At 38.1% G+C, this 14,069-nt stretch overlaps 1 protein-coding gene across 8 annotated transcripts in view; it reads right to left on the bottom strand.

Annotated features, from left to right (window-relative positions):
* Nucleotides 1–14,069, bottom strand: part of STAG1 (STAG1 cohesin complex component) — a 483,951-nt gene that overhangs the window by 352,545 nt on the left and 117,337 nt on the right. For 2 of the 8 annotated variants that reach the window (XM_081569675.1, XM_081569670.1), the window contains one exon: nucleotides 5,659–5,726. The exons of the other annotated variants lie outside the window; for them this stretch is intronic. The gene's annotated coding sequence lies outside the window, so the exon portion shown is untranslated. The remainder of the gene's footprint in view (nucleotides 1–5,658; nucleotides 5,727–14,069) is intronic. 8 annotated transcript variants of the gene reach the window in all.

Here is a 14,069-nt window from a genome sequence, read left to right as displayed (position 1 = left end):
CTGAAAGAAGTCAATCTGAAACTGCTACATACTACATGATTTCAACTACACTGCATTCTTGACAAGGCAAAACTATGAGACGTTAAAAATACCAGTGGTTGCCAGGGATTACAAGGGCAGAAGAGATAATAGGTGGAGCACAGGTTTTTACAGCAGTAAAACTTTTTTTATGATACTATAATGATGGACACACGTCATGATCTAGTTATAAAAAGCCATAGTTTATACAACACCAAAAGTGAACAGTAATGTTCCACTATGGACTCTGGTTGATAAGGACATGTGAGTGTAGGTTCATCAATTAAACTCACGTATGTACCACTATAGTACAAGATGCTGATAGTGGAAGAGACTGTATGTACATGGTGACAAGGAATATATGGGATAGTCTCCGTATATTCTATTCAATTTTGCTGTGATCCTAAAATTGCTCTTAAAAATAAAGTCTTTTTTTAGAAATAGTAAATAACTTATTAGCTGATTAAAGTTTTCCACAGAGTTAATTTATATCCTTGGTCAATTTTCTGATCTCACATGGATTTAAGCACATGTGCGCACACACAGATACAGAGGCATAATGCCCCATCTACTTAAATACACAGTGCCCCTATCTGTTTGCCATGCACTGTGCCAAAGATGATGAGAGGAAGAAACATAAAATTCGGAATATAATGACCAACCTGTATCTTGCCTAAATAACACCCAGTTTTATAAATTCTCATTAACTGATTGAAGAACAAGGGTTAAAAAGCAGTATCTAATGCACAGTTTATTTCCAATTACAGGCAGTATCACCTGTGGAGTACAAAGTTCTAGTCTTTAATCAGAGGAATTCACTCTCCAGGCACACTTACAATCTAATTAATTCAGGCCCCTATTTTATCATTCCTAAAATTTTATCTGAGCTGTCTGAGAGAATCTCTTAGCAGTTAATGTGTATATACTCACACATGAGGGTACATGGTAGTGGATGGCAAATGATTTGCAAAGCAAAACAACGGTGTTTCTAAAACTGTGGACTTCCCCGGTGATCCAGAGATTAAGAATCCACCCTGCAATGCAGGGGACAAGGATTCGATCCCAGGTTAGCAAACTAGGATCCCACATGTTGTAGGGCAACTGAGCCCTCACACAACTAGAGAGTCCATGCATTTTTCACAACAAAGATCCTGCGTGTGTGGATCTGAAGTACTACTCTGTACCAACATAGAAGTGTTATACTCATTTACTCTTTTAACTAGAATTATGATTGTTACTGATGTTCATGACAGCAAATTAAAGATATTAAGAGAAAAAAATTTTTCCAATACATAAATGTATACGTCATACTACAAAGAATTTAAGCAGATTTCAATCAAGAAAACAAAGTACCAATCTCTAAGTAAAAGTAAGCCTACAAATGAGAAATTTTTTCTAGTTCTTTTAGTGAATAAAAAGAATGCCAAAATAGAATTCAAACCTCCAAGTTACACAGCAATTCCTACTACAAGATGATGTAAATAGGAAAAAGGCACTGTTATGACATAGGAAATGGAGAAGTAATAAACTTTAGAAAACATTAATCCTCAAAATCTCAAATATTAAAGAGACAAGACATTGTTACAACAAAAATTGAACTACATGCTCAATGGGACAGTTTACTGGTAACAGTAAGTTGACTCATTCATTAGTCCTCTTTTTCTCTTCAAATATTCTAAAAAAGTATTCCCTTCTTTTACCATCTCCAGGTAACAAAGCCTTAAAATCAAAAGGAAATATAGCAGAGGGCTTCAAGAATTTGGGCCCTGGATCCAGATCATCTGGGCCTTAAGCTTTCTAACTCTGTAACTCACTATGCCTCAGTATTCCCACCTCTGAAACAGGAATAATAAAACTAAGGAAAAAAAAAAAAACTTCATATGGTTGCTGAGAGAAATAATTGGAAGAATGCCTGTAACTGTTTAATATTAAGACCGGGCTACAGAAAGAAGCATATAAAAACACAAAGCTCTGCAGGTCCAAGTATCTGTTCTTTTTGCTCACTGCTACACTCTTAATGGGGCTTCCCAGGTGGCACTGGTGGTAAGGAACACACCTGTCAATGCAGGAGATGCGGGTTCGATCCCTGGGTTGGGAAGATCCCCTGGAGGAGGGCATGGCAACCAACTCTGGTATTCTTGCCTGGAGAACCCCATGGACAGAGAGGAGTTTGGAGGGGCTACAGTCCACAGGGTCGCGAAGAGATACGACTGAAGCAAATTACCACACATGAAAGCATACTCTTAATGCCTGAAACCCAGTAAAAATTTGTTCAATTGAAGTATGTGTCCATGCATGTATATTATGTAAATATATTTTTAAAAGCCAAAGTTGCAAAACTGAACATGAGAATTCTCAGATAGTTGACAAACCAAAATCAGCAGCATTTTCTTTAAAAGCAAACACAAAAATAGTTGACAGTAGTATTCTCAGTAACTGACTTATTTAGCAGTGACATTAAGATGTTGGGCAGATGAAGGTAGGAGGACAAGCAAGGGGGTTAAGAGATAAGATGGAGGAACAGAGTATATGAGAAATGGAAGAAAGTTGTTTGAAAAAGCCCCCCATAGGTGATCTTATACCCACATACAACTCTACCACACAGATAAATGTCCTGGCACTAAGGGAAAATGACAAGCCAAAATAAGACTCCTGTCATATCCAGAAAGCTTCGAATTTTTTTCTGTTTTGACCAAACTGTGCCAAAGCTTTACATGTTGGCCTTGGAAAATGCAGTTCCATGATAAACATCCTCAAACTATTTCCCAAATTCTTCCTTTTTATCTTCTTCACATCTAGTTACATTTTCCCTTTACTTTTTATATTCCCATTACTTTATGTTCTTATACTCTAAAACCAAGAGATAACAGCAAGCACCTTAAAACTGTCCTGCAATTGCAACTTTCACTGCTCCTCTCCCATTAATCTACTCCTAATTCCAAAGTGCTTGTTATTTCTTGACAAAACCAATTCTCTTCTGCTTCTGCGCATGTGCAAATACTACCTCATGCCCAATAAAACCCTACTCCTGAAGCAAATTCGAAAGCTCTCAACTTCTTGAAATCTAGGCAGGGTTAGGAATCACACTTTTTGCTGTGTACTATGTGTGCGTGTCTGTGTGTGATCATGTATTATTTTGTAAGTAATAGTTCCACAAATTTCTTCCAGCTCCTTACTTCTATCACGCCACTCTGTTAGTCTTTTTTTTTTTTAGTTTATTTTTTAATTTACGGATAATTGCTTTACAGAATTGTTTTCTGTCAAACCTCAACATGAATCAGCCGTAGGTATACATATATCCCCTCTCTCTTGAACCTCCTCCCCATCTCCCTACCCATCCCACCCCTCTAAGTTGATACAGAGCCCCTGACTGAGTTTCCTAAGGCAGTTTTAAGTTCACAGCAATCCACCACACAATTTAAATAATTCATTTGTATTTCTAGCTTTTTAGGAGATTGTATGATCTTCTGGGAAGAACTGTCTTCTCATCTTGTTCCTAAGGAAATGTCTAGTACCTGGCACCCAAAAAGGTGGCGTATTAGCAAATGTAAAACATTAATAAAGTGGTAGGTGAAAGTGTTAGTCACTCAGTCATGTCCCAACTCTTTGCAACTCCGTGGTCTGTCCATGGAATTCTCTAGGCAAGAACATTAGAGTGGATTGTCATTCCCTCCTCCAGAAGATCTCCCCAACCCAGGGATCAAACCGCATCTCACATCGCCTGCATTGGCAAGTGGATTCTTTATCACTGAGCCACCAGGGAAGCTCACTAAAATGGTAAGTAAATTGCTAGTTCATTTATAAGTCTGTTTGAAATATTATTTATGTGGCTTTAGTTGCACCATGTGAGATCTTAAAAAAAAAAAAAATGTAGTAGGTGAACTCTTAGTGGCAGCAGGTGGGATCCAGTCCCTAACCAAGGATCAAACCCGGACCCCTTGCACCGACAGTGTGGAGTCTTAGCCACTGGACTACAAGGGAAGTTTTTAAAGCTATTGTGCACGGGAGCTTTTTCTCACTATAATTTCTAACCAGTTACATAGCTGTCATAAAAACTGCCTTTTAGTTTAACTGAGATTTCTCATTTCTGGAAATCTGTACAGCACCAAAACTACAAAAGGAAGTCAGAGTACAGTATGCTTTATCCCTGGTTCCTCTAGAGAAGGTTCAGGCCTCCTGAGTTAAGTTTCAAGAGTTCGACAGGCAGGTGTACTATATGAAAAATGTAGAAAAACAAAAAAGCATCAATCGAACAGATCCAAACTAGAGCTTTGATAAGGAATCAGAATCCAAAGTCAGATGCAAAATGACAAATCTAACAAACAGGAGTAAAATTACAAGCACAAAATGGAACTAAGAGAAAAGAATCTTACATAAACTATTGTATCAAGACCAGAGCAGACTGGAAACAAGTAATAAAACTTCAAAGACTGCATGAATATAATACGTGGATTTGTGGCAGAGTCAAGACATTTGCTCATCTGTATTATTAATCTAACTTAATCAAAAATTTAAGAAAGCATTACGAATATGTATTCATTGTCATTTTAAGAAAAAATTAAATTTAAATAAATTTAAATATATAGCCCTCTAAAATTATCTTAAAAAATATTACATTATTCAACTAACCAACTACAAATATGTTATTGATTGGCCTGCTCTAAATTTAAATAGCATTAAAAATGCCATCAACCTTTAAGATAGCTAATAAGTAAAAATGAACACCAAGGAAATTAAGTTCCTTACATTAAATCATCCTGTACTAAGTATTCAAGAGAGAATACAATTGCAAACAGATAACTGACATACCTGTCTGCCAAAATTACAGGAATCTATGTTTCTATGTGCTTTCTAGCCAACATTTTTTTTCAATTACCCTCAGAATATGTGTATTATTCCATTATTAAAACTTTTCAAAAACAAATTTTAAATTCATGCATAATTTATGGCTCAAGTTTAAACTCGTAACTTTCCACACTATTCTTTTATTTACAATTCACTATTTCTTTTATCACCTTGTACAATATTAATTTGCAAAACTAACTTTCTAATAGTAATTCTAATTTTCAAAATAAAAGCAACATAACAAACTTTTCTCACTGCAGAATGCATACTTCTGTTCTCTGGTTTAGGGATAAATGTGTAGTCTCCAGGAGACATTCTGGAATAGTTTTGTATATGCTTAGCTTCACAGGGAAATAACCCCACAAACTTAAAAAGACAAGACCATATTCCTCTGCAGCCCTCCATTCCATATCCCCAGTGGTATTTAAATGCCCCCAATGGTATTTGATCTACTAAATGCAAGGCGATGTTAGAAAATGTTGGTATCAAAAAATGTTTAAATTACAGTGCTTGCCATGGTCAAGTAGGGTTTATCCCATGGATGCAAGGATCCTTCAATACACACAAATCAATCATTGTGACACACCATATTAACAAAGGAAAGATAAAAACCGTATGACATTCTCAATTAGATGCAGAGAAAGCCTTTGACAAAATTCAGTACCCATTTATGATTAAAAAAAAAAAAAGACTTCAAAACATGGGCATAGTAGGAATTTACCCCAACATAATAAATGCCATATATGATAAACCCACAGTAAACATTACTCTCAATGGAAAAACTGAAAGCATTACCTCTAAGATCAGGAACAAGACAAAGGTGCCCACTCTCACCACTATCATTCAATACAGTTTTGGAAGTCCTATGGCAACCAGAGAAGAAAAGGAAATAAATGGAATCCAGATTAGAAAAGAAGTAAAACTCTGTTTGCAGATAACATGATACACAGAGCCCTAAAAATACTATCAGAAAATTACTAGAGTTAATCAGTGAATTTAGCAAAGCTGCAGGATAAAAAATCATTATACAGAAATCACTTGCATTTCTATACACTAACAATGAAAAATCAGAAAGAGATATTAATGAATCAAGCCCATTCACCACTGAAACAAGAAGAATAAAGCATCTAGGAATAAACCTACCTAAGGAGACAAAAGAGCTGTATACAGAAAAATATAAGACACTGATTAAAAAAATCAAAGATGACATAAACAGATGGAGAGATACTCCATGTTTCTGAGGTAGAAGAATCAATATTGTGAAAATGACTAAACTACCAAAAGCAATCTACAGATTCGCTGCGATCCCTATCAAATTACCAATGGCAGTTTTCACAGAACTATAACAAAAAAAATCTCACAATTCATACGGAAACAAAAAAGACCCAGAATAATCAAAGCAATCTTGAGAAAGAAGAATGGAGCTGAAGGAATCAACCTTCCTAACTTCAGACTATACTACAAAGCTACAGTCACCAAGACAGTATGGTAATGGCACAAAAACAGAAATATAGATCAACAGAACAAGACAGAAAGCCCAGAGATAAGCCCAAGCAACTATGGGTACCTTATTTTGGACAAAGAAGGCAAGAATATACAATGGGGCAAAGATAGTCTCTTCAATAAGTGCTGCTGGGAAAACTGGACAGCTACATGTAAAAGAATGAAATTAGAACGTTTCCTAACATCATATACAGGGAAAAATTCTAAATGGATTAAAGACGTAAATGTAAGACCAGAAACTACAAAACTCTTAGAGGAAAACACAGGCAGAACACTCTGCAACATAAACCACAGCAAGATCCTCTATGACTCACCTCCTAGAATAATGGAAATAAAAACAAAAAGTAAACAAGTGGGACCTGATTAAACATAAAAGCTTCTGTACAGCAAAGGAAACGGTAAGCAAGGTGAAAAGACAACCCTCAGAATGGGAGAAAGGGAAGTTGCTCAGTCATGTCCGACTTTTAGCAACCCCATGGACTGTAGCCTATGAGGCTCCTCCATCCATGGGATTTTCCAGGCAAGAGTACTGAAGTGGGTTGCCATTTCCTTACCCAGGGGGTTTTCCTGACCCTGGGATCAAACCCGGTTCTCCCGCATTGCAGGCAGACACTTTACCGTCTGAGCTACGAAGGAAGCCCCTAGAATGGGAGAAAATAATAGCAATTGAAACAACTGACAAAGGATTAATTTCAAAAATATACAAGAAGCTCACACGACTCAATATGAGAAAAACAAACCACCTACTCAAAAACGGGGCAAAAGATCTAAACAGACATTTCTCCAAAGAAGACACAGAGATGGCTGATAAACACCTGAAAAGAAGCTCAACATCATTCATTATTAGAGAAATGCAAATCAAAACTACAATGAGGTATGACCTCACACCAGTCAGAATGGTCATCATCAGAAAATCTACAAACAGTAAGTGCTGGAGGGGGTGTGGAGAAAAGGGAACCCTCTTGCACTATTGGTGGGAATGCAAATTGATACACCCTCTATGGAAGACAGTATGGAGATTTCTTTTAAAACTAGGAATAAAACCACCATATGACCCAGCAATTGCACTACTAGCCATATGCCCCGAGGAAACCAAAAGTGAAAATGACACTTGTACCCCAAAGTTCACTGCAGCACTATTTACAACAGCTAGGATATGGAAGCAACCTAGATGTCCACTGACAGATGAATGGATAAAGAGGCTGTGGTACATATATACAGTGGACTATTACTCAGACATAAAAAGGAATGTATTTGAGTCAGTTCTAATGAGATGGATGAACCCAGAGCCTATTACACAGAACGAAGTAAGTCAGGAAGAGAAAAACAAATACTGTAAACTAATGCATATATATGGAATCTAGAAAGATAGTACTGATGACCTATTTGCTGCTGCTGCTGCTCCTAAGTCGCTTCAGTCGTGTCCGACTCTGTGCGACCCCATAGACGGCAGCTCACCAGGCTCCGCCGTCCCTGGGATTCTCCAGGCAAGAATACTGGAGTGGGTTGCCATTTCCTTCTCCAGTGCATGAAAGGGAAAAGTGAAAGTGAAGTCGCTCAGTCATGTCCGACTCTTAGCGACCCCATGGACTGTGGCCTACCAGGCTCCTCCGTCCATGGGATTTTCCAGGCAAGAGTACTGGAGTGGGGTGCCATTGCCTTCTCCGGATGATCTATTTACAGGGCAGCAATGGAGACATCGAGAACAGACTTATGGACATGGGTAGGGGAAAAAGGAGAGGGTGGGATGTATGAAGAAAGTCAACATGGAAACACATTACCATATGTAAAACAGATAGCCAAGGAGAATTTGCTGGGCTCTGTAACAACCTAGAGGGGTGGCGTGGCGACGGATGAGGGAGGCAGGATCAAGAGGCAGGGGACATATGTATACCTATGGCTGATTCATGCTGATGTTCGGCAGAAACCAACACAATACTGTAAAGCAATTATTCTACAATTAAAAATAAGTTTAATTATTAAAAAAATTATGCTGCTTGCTCTTAAGGAACTAAAACACACAGAACGCATGATAGATTCTTAGTTCTTGAGAGAGGAATACATGCCTATTCAGTTTGATAAAGGCAGTGAAAAAACAGATTCTATGGGGCCACGATCAGGAAGAAATGGGTTCTTAATAAATCCTTATGACTAAACAAACTTTAAAAGAATGAGGTCCTATTTTTCAAAAGATGACACAGAGATGGCTAACAGCCACATCTGCTAATTATTGGGGAAATGCAAATCAAAGCCACAATGCGGTATCACCTTATACCTGTCAGAATGGCTATCATCAAAAAGTTTATAAATAATAAATGTTAAAGAGGATGTAGAGAGAAAGGAGCCCATTCAGTGCTGATAGGAATGTAATTAATACAAGCACAATGGAAACATTAAGTAGTTGCTGCTTAGTTGCTAAGTCATGTCCTACACTTTTGCGACCCATGGACCGGAGCCCACCAAGCTCCTCGGTCTATGGGATTTGCCACGCAAGAATACTGGAGTGGGTTGCCACTTTTTCCTCCAGGGATCTTCCTGACCCAGGAATTGAACCCGAGTCTCCTGCATTGGCAGGTGGATTCTTTACCACTGAGTCACCAGGAAAGCCCATGGAAACAGCATGGAGGGTCCTTTATGAAACTAAATATAGAACTACCATATGATCCAGCAATTCCACTCCTGGGCATATACCCGGAAAAAAAAAAAGGTAAACTTCAACTTGAAAAGATACATGTACCTCAGTGGTCACAGCAGCACTATTTATAATAGCCAAGACATGGAAGCAGCCCAAGTGCCTATCAACAGACACTGGGTTAAGAAGATGTGCTGTGTATGTACAATAGCCTGTTATTCAGTCACATAAAAAGAATTAACTACTGTCATTTGCAGCAATGAGAATGGACTTAGAGAATACTACGCTTAGTGAATTTTGTCAGAAAAAGAAACATATTAAATGTAACTTATATGTGGAATTAAAAAACTAATACAGATGAATGTATACACAAAACTCACAAATATAGAAAACTTGTGGTTACCACAGGGGAGACAGGAAGAGAGTCAAATTAGCGGTGCAGGATTAAGGAACACAAACTACTACATATATATATATATATATGTATGTATGCATATATGTATGTATGCATATATGTGTACATATATACATATACATATACATGTATATATATATACACACACACACATATATATATACACACATATATATATAAATAAAATAGATAAGCAATAAGGATATACTGGTATACCACAGTGAATTATATCTATCATCTTATAATAACCTATAATGGCATATAATCTGCACAAATGCTGAATTACTATGCTATACATCTGAAACTACCACAGTATTTAATACTTCAAGTTAAAAAAGAAAAAATAAAGGTCCAAACCAGATAAAAGATATGAAATTTTACGGATGCACTGCTTTGTGCATAGGTTTAGGAAAAGTTCTTTTACAACTAGAAAATTTGAACATTGTTTTCAGTTCAGTTCAGTTCAGTCGCTCAGTCGTGTCCGACTCTTTGCGACCCTATGAACAATAATTAAAGTATCTAATTTTCTCTTGCTTCTTTAAATCCAGAGACCTACTGTGAGTTCTCCTCAAATCTACTGTTCCACCAGCAAGTAATATTTTATCTTAAATTCTGAAAAATTCTTTAATCTTGAAGACTAGTATAATTAGAAAAACCTGAACTATAATGGCTTACAACCCCAAAAATAAGGCAATCATCTAACAGTACATAATGATATAAATAAAAATTGAATGAAAAAGTAAATGGGGGAGAAGGGAAAGCTTTTCCTCACAGAATAAATGTATAAGAAATGATAAAAGAAGAAAAATCACCACTTAATAAACATCATAATTACTTTTTGAGGCAGGAATCATTAATGGATACCAAAACTGGTAGGCAAAAGTATAACGAAAAGTATTGTCTTGAAGTATCTCCTTTGTACAACATACTAATGACAAAGAGGAAAACAGTGACAGTACAATGGAGAAAACTGACAAGCCCCTCCTTAACCAGGGAATCATTTAACACTGCTAATAATGGGACACATCAACAGGAGCCTCCTGATATGAAGAACAAAAAAGGATACAATTCAGTTCCATTGTACTCTTGCCAAAAAAGAAAAATTTGAGTTTAATCATAATCCTATAAACCGAAACTGAAGGACATTATAGAAAACAACAACCCGGTATTCTTCAACAGCATCAAAGTCATGCAAGACAGAAGGCTGAGAAACTGTCGAGAAGAGGCATAACAATTAAATGCCATGTGGATCCTAGATTCGATCCTAGATCAGAAAATGGATGTTAGTGAGACAACTGATAAGATATGAATAAGGTCTGCATATTAGTTAATAATATGGCATCAGTTAATTTTCTGATTTTGAAAATTGTGCTGTGATAATTAAGATACTGGCATTTGGGGAAGCTAGGTGAAGGATACAGAGAATAAATCTATATTACTTTGGAGACTTAATTGAAATTATTTTAGGAGGTAAAGAGAAAAATTCAAAATAACTCCCAAACTGTACACTAAATACACCTCATTATAAGATCCAAAAACATGAAGAAAGAAACAGTTGATTTTATTAACTGATCTTCCCACTTTCCCCCAAAGGTTGAAAACACTGCTGCATTCTTGCTGCTGTTTTGTCACTAAATCATGTCCAACTCTTTTGCAACCCCACGGACTGTAGTCCGCCAGGCTCCTCTGTCCATGTAATTTCCTAGGCAAGAATACTGGAGTTCTATGGGACTGTTAAGTTCAGTTCAGTCACTCAGTCGTGTCCGACTCTTTGCGACCCCCATGAACAGCAGCATGCCAGGCCTCCCTGTCCATCACCAACTCCCGGAGTTTACTCAAACTCACGTCCATTGAGTCAGTGATGCCATCTAACCATCTCATCCTCTGTCATCCCCTTCTCCTCCTGCCTTCAATCTTTCCCAACATCAGAGTCTTTTCAAATGAGTCAGCTCTTCGCATCAGGTGGCCAAAATATTGAAGTTTCAGCTTCAACATCAGTCCTTTCAATGAACACCCAGGATTGATCTCCTTTAGGATGGACTGGTTGGACCTCCTTTCAGTCCAAGGGACTCTCAAGAGTCTTCTCCAACACCACAGTTCAAAAGCATCAGTTCTGCGGTGCTCAGCTTTCTTCACCGTCCAACTCTCACATCCATACATGACTACTGGAAAAACCATAGCCTTGACTAGATGGACCTTTGTTGGCAGAGTAATGTCTCTGCTTTTTAATATGCTGTCCAGTTTGGTCATAACTTTCCTTCCCAGGAGTAAGCGTCTTTTAATTTGATGGTTGCAATCACCATCTGCAGTGATTTTGGAGCCCAAAAAATTCAAGTCAGCCACTGTTTCCACTGTTTCCCCATCTATTTGCCACAAAGTGATGGGACCGGATGCCACGATCTTAGTTTTCTGAATGTTGAGCTTTAAGTCAACTTTTCCACTCTCCTCTTTCACTTTCATCAAGAGGCTCTTTAGTTCTTCTTCACTTTCTGCCATAAGGGTGGTGTCATCTGCATATCTGAGGTTATTGATATTTCTCCCGGCAATCTTGATTCCAGGTTGTGCTTCATCCAGCTCGTGCTTCATCCAGCCCAGCATTTCTCATGATGTAGTCTCCATATAAGTTAAATAAGCATGGTGACAATATACAGCCTTGACGTACTCCTTTTCCTATTTGGAACTAATCTGTTGCTCCACGTCCAGTTCTAATTGCTGCTTCCTGACCTGCATACAGGTTTCTCAAGAAGCAGGTCAGGTGGTCTGGTATTCCCATCTCTTTCAGAATTTTCCACAGTTGATTGTGATCCACACAGTCAATAAAGCAGAAATAGATGTTTTTCTGGAACTCGCTTGCTTTTTCAATGATCCAGAGAATGTTGGCAATTTGACCTCTGGTTCCTCTGCCTTTTCTAAAACCAGCTTGACATTGAAACATGTATATTATCATATGTGAAACAGAACACCATTCCATGTTCGATGCATGAGACAAGGGCTCAAGGCCGGGGGGCAATGGGATGACCCAGAGGGATGGGATGGGGAGGGAGGTGGGTGGGGGGTCCAGGAAGGGGAACACATGTAAACCCATGGCTGATTCATGTCAATGTATGGCAAAAACAATATTATAAAGTAATTAGCCCCCAACTAAAATAAATAAATTTATAAAAAAAATAAAAATAAAAAGCAGAGACATTACTTTGCCAACAAAGGTCCATCTAGTCAGGGCTATGGTTTTTTCCAGTAGTCGTGTATGGATGTGAGAGTTGAACTATGAAGAAGGCTGAGGGCTGAAGAATTGATGTTTTGAACTGTGGTGTTGGAGAAGACTCTTGAGAGTCCCTTGGACTGCAAGGAGATCCAACCTGTCCATCCTAAGGGAGATCAGTCCTGAATATTCATTGGAAGGACTGATGTTGAAGCTTTAACTCCAATACTTTGGCCACCTGATGTGAAGAGCTGACTGATTTGAAAAGACCCTGATGTTGGGAAAGATTGAAGGCAGGAGGAGAGGGAGACGACAAAGGATGAGATGGTTGGATGGGATCACCGACTCAATGGACATGAGTTTGGGTAAACTCTGGGAGATGGTGATGGACAGGGAGGCCTGGCATGCTGCGGGTCATGAGGTTGCAAAGAGTCTGACACAACTGAGAAACTGAATTGAACTGAACTGAACCAAAGAATGCTTTCTTATTATTTCATTGTTTTCTTTTTCTGTATTAACATTTTCCTGAGAAACTATGTGCCCAATTTTGAGACATTAATATTGAATGCTGCAGAAGAGTTAAGATACATGATTTCAATCCCCGGGTCAGGAAGATGTCTTGGAGGAGGATATGGCAACCCACTCCAGTATTCTTGCCTGGGAAATCCCATGGACAAAGGAGCCTGGCAGGCTAGAGTCCATATAATCTCAGAGTTGAACACAATTGAAGCGACTTAGCCTAGCCCAGACACGGACTCATTTCTATCTTACATTAACCTTATAGGTAGGAATTGGTATTATTTCCATTTCCTAGATGGAAAATTTAGAAACAGAGGTTAATAAGTGGCTGCTAAATCACATGACCAGTAGTAAGGAGCATAGCCAGAATGTTAACATTTTTAATCTTGTAACTACCATGCTTTCAAACAGAACTGTGTGGAAGGGAAGACTGGAAATAAAAGTTCAGCTTTACATGGCAAAAAAAATAAAAATAAAAAAAAAAATAAAACCAGCTTGAACATCTGGAAGTTCACGTACTACTGAAGCCTGGCTTGGAGAATTTTGAGCATTACACTAGCTTGTAAGATGTGCAACTGTGCGGTAGTTTGAGCATTCTTTGGCATGGCCTTTCTTTGGGATTGGAATGAAGACTGACCTTTTCCAGTCCTGTGGCCACTGCTGAGTTTTCCAAATTTGTTGACATATTGAGTGTAACACTTTCAACAGCATCATCTTTTAGGATTTGAAATAGCTCAAACGAAATTCCACCACCTCCACTAGCTTAGGCCCACTTGACTTCACATTCCAGGATGTCTGGCTCTAGGTGAGTGATCACACCATTGTGATTATCTGGGTTGTGAAAATCTTTTTTGTATAGTTCTTCTGTGTATTCTTGCCACCTCTTCTTAATATCTTCCACTTCTGTTAGGTCCATACCATTTCTGTCCTTTATT

The sequence above is a fragment of the Giraffa tippelskirchi genome, chromosome 2 (assembly GCF_054371585.1).
Source record: "Giraffa tippelskirchi isolate mGirTip1 chromosome 2, T2T-mGirTip1v1.2.pri, whole genome shotgun sequence".
NCBI classification, from domain to species: domain Eukaryota; kingdom Metazoa; phylum Chordata; class Mammalia; order Artiodactyla; family Giraffidae; genus Giraffa; species Giraffa tippelskirchi.
The sequence above is the reverse complement of the archived record's forward strand: the minus strand, read 5'-3'. Positions and strand labels throughout refer to the sequence as shown.